The sequence below is a fragment of the Hippopotamus amphibius genome, chromosome 7, assembly GCF_030028045.1.
Source record: "Hippopotamus amphibius kiboko isolate mHipAmp2 chromosome 7, mHipAmp2.hap2, whole genome shotgun sequence".
Lineage (NCBI taxonomy): Eukaryota > Metazoa > Chordata > Mammalia > Artiodactyla > Hippopotamidae > Hippopotamus > Hippopotamus amphibius.
This window is the reverse complement of record NC_080192.1, coordinates 133,701,424-133,704,734: the sequence shown is the minus strand read 5'-3', so window position 1 is coordinate 133,704,734 and position 3,311 is coordinate 133,701,424. Positions and strand designations below refer to the sequence as shown.

Sequence of the window (3,311 nt, the reverse complement as noted above, 5' to 3'; positions counted from 1 at the left end):
GGTCCATGGCAGCCGCCACAAGGCTTCCTGCCTGAGGGAAGAAGAAGGATGTGCTGTAAGAAGGGTTCCATCCAGACTGGAGGTGCAAAGCTGACCTCTTTGGCCTAGAGGTATGGAAGAAGGATAACAGAGGGATAGGAGAAACAAGACGTCAAGTAAGTATGTCTGGACGTCCTCCTCCTATTTCACATCTGGTGGGGGAGTTATATAGATACATAGATGAAAGGAAAACCAAAAGCAGAGGGATTTTACACCTTGCTCCCTGTGTGGAGGGAGGAGGAGGAGACTGGTGTGCAGGGTGACCTTGGCAAATGGGAACAGACCCTGCAAATATCCACATGGTAGAGTTGTTTAGGTGTAGGACCCGAGTTAGTGCTTCCAAAATCCCCATGTGGAATGGAAAAGATCTGGATGTTCTTGCATGCTCTGCAGCAGGACACACCTGGTCATTGTGCAGAAAATCAGTAGGCTATCATTGGGAGGAGGCAATGTAGTGTCACCAACGTGGCTGGGGGGATGGCCAGGCTAAGCGTCAGGCCAGATGGAAGATGTGGTGTGACCCCTTTTGTTCAGTGAGCATGGTCCTGGAAGACTCCACTGATGAAACTTTTAGTTTCCCTGAATGCTGTCTGGTCAACCAGTGCTGATATCCCCTGCCAAGATGGTGCCATGGCTAGTCCATCCTGTGTCACACAGGCTGAGCCACAGAAGCCTGGGGAGAAAGAAAGCTCTAGTTTGCTGTTGAAAATGGTCAAGGGAAAGCCACCAGAGACAATTCTTAATGTATTTTTAAGTGAAAACAAAAACAAAGGTTAAACAGCTTTATGAAGAGGCAGGGAATGAGGAATTCGTGTTTCATGGGGATGGAATTTCAGTCTGGGAAGATTGAAAATTTCTGGAGATGGATGATGTGGATGGTTGCACAACAATCTGAATGGACTTAATGCCACTGAACTGCACACTTAAAAACGCTAAAAACGGGGACTTTCCTGGTGGTCCAGTGGGTAAGACTCTGCACTACCAATGTAGGGGGCCCGGGTTCGATCCCTGGTCGGGGAACTAAGAGCCGCAACTAATGAGGCCACATGCCACAGCAAAGATCTCACCTTCTGCAACTATGACCCGGAATAGCCAAAATAAGTAAACAAACAAATACTTTTAAAAACGCTTAAAATGGTAAATTTTATGTGGAGTATATTTACCACAGCAAAAAAACAGTATGTCCACTATAATCTGGTATTTATAAATTAAAAAAACAAACTTCAAGAATACACACTAAAATGTAACAGTGTGCTGGGTACTGGACTTGTAGGTGATTTTTCTTTTCTTCCTTCCTTCCCTCTGATCCTAGGGCTTTGTCTGGCCCTGGTTCAGACCCTCTTATTTTTACAAAGTTTTTTTTTTTCCTCCCCAAGGAGTTTCCTGGTAAGTGTAGAGGCAGCCCCACTGGTCTTCCTTTTCTCTGATCAAGAGGAAGAAGTAGAATAATCTTTAGCATCTTGTTTACCTGCTCTTTTTTACGTACCTTCTGGGACGGTCCAAAGCGCTAGCCAGAGCTGGGCAGAGGTAGAATGGATGGACGAGGGACTGGGCAGGCAGAGGGCTGAGGACTGGTTCCATAAGCCAGGTGAGCCCAGGGTGGCTAAATAGTGGGTTGGGGTATGAAAGAAAAGAGGGCGTGGAGCTGCCCATCTGGAGACAGGGAAACAGGGGTCAGGATCCCCGACATTCAGGGAGCGAGAGAGGCCTGCACTCATGTACGAGGACCTAAGAGTCTTGCTTAAACTTCCCATTGGGTGTGGGTACCTCCAAGTTCAAGGGAGAGTAGGCGGGTGAACCACGCCTGCATAGATCAGGGACAACCCAGAGGAGCCTCTGCTGAGATCCCAGGTCTGCTTAGTGATGGGAATGACCAGCTGAGCCTCGCCCAGCCTGTTCCAGCCCGTGTCCTTGGGAGCTCTGCCCAGGGGCTCTTTCTACCGTCTCCTTACCCTGAGCTTCTCAAGGACTCTTCCCCAGGCCTGTATAGCACTAACAGCTTTTTCCAAGGTACCTCCCACTTCACCCAGGGGACCCATGTGGTAACATCCCAGCCAGACCATGGGCACCAATCCCTTGGTCCTCAGACTGATCTCTGGATTCAGAGTTTAGTGGGGAGTTTGTTCATTCACATAAGCTCTTATTCATACTTTGATTCATTTATTCACGTATCTCTAATCTGTTTATTTACTTGCTCACACATTCATTTATTCACCCACTCATTCATTCCCTCACCCCTCCAGAAAATGTTTCCTGATCACTCCTGCTGGGCTCAACTGTAAAAGATATAGAAGCAAATGAGACCTGTTTCCATCTCCCAGGAGCTCATCTGTTGAGAAGGGAAGCTAGCAAAGGAGGCAAATACTTAGAAAATTAAAAAGAAAGTGGTGAGTGCGATAGACAGGGTACAGAAGCAACTGAAGCTCAGAAGAGGGAGAAATCTCTGGCGGGGCCATCTGACATGGACACTTTGGTTTTGATCTGTTCTACTGGGACGGGAGTTCACTAACGTGCATGGAGTCTGTAGTCACCGCTCAGTATGGCTGGAGTCACTGACTGGCTGCGGGTCTGGGCCCCACATCACCCTGCTTTGCACTTCAGTGTCAGGACCAGTAAACAGGATCTTATTGGTTCAGCTCAGCTCTACGCTGTCCACTGCCAGCACTGTACTTCTGGTGGCTCAGGAGGGGGTACGATAGTGCCTAATGGGGGATAGGTTAAGATTTAGCTAGTTTTAAATACAAAGTTTGCACCTATAAACAGTCTCTCGGGTATCCGCAGCACTGCATTTTCTGGGTACTTGGGGTACATTATGCAGCTAGGGCTCTCTGTAAGTAGTAATTACAGGATCTGGCTACAAAGGGGCATGTCTGCTCCTCCACTCTCTCAGCAAAGTAGCTGATGGACAGGAAGACTGGCTCCGAGCAGTGTAAGCACCCTGGGGCCATCAGGGATAACTGTGGAGGAGAGCCACAGGGAAAGACTGGACTTCCTGCTATCTTGGTGTTGGAGAGGCAGGGTGGATGTTCCTTGAAGCTAATGGAACTCAGGCATTGGGACCCTGAACTTGTACATGTCCCTTCCAAAGCCCAGCAGCTAATCTTTCTCTTTTTTTTTTTAATTTTAAAAAATTGAGATAAAATTCACACATCATAAAATTTACCGTTTTAACCATTTAAAAGGTATAATGCAGTGTTTTTAGTATAGTCATAATATTATACAGCCATCCGTACTATCTAACTGCAACGTATTTTCATTGCACCCCAAAGAAA

At 47.2% G+C, this 3,311-nt stretch overlaps 1 non-coding gene across 1 annotated transcript; it reads left to right on the top strand.

The window, feature by feature from the left end:
* The first annotated feature begins 986 nt into the window (after nucleotides 1–986).
* Nucleotides 987–1,059, top strand: TRNAG-ACC (transfer RNA glycine (anticodon ACC)). Its single transcript has one exon. It is a non-coding gene; the product is annotated as a tRNA-Gly (tRNA).
* Nucleotides 1,060–3,311: the final 2,252 nt, after the last annotated feature.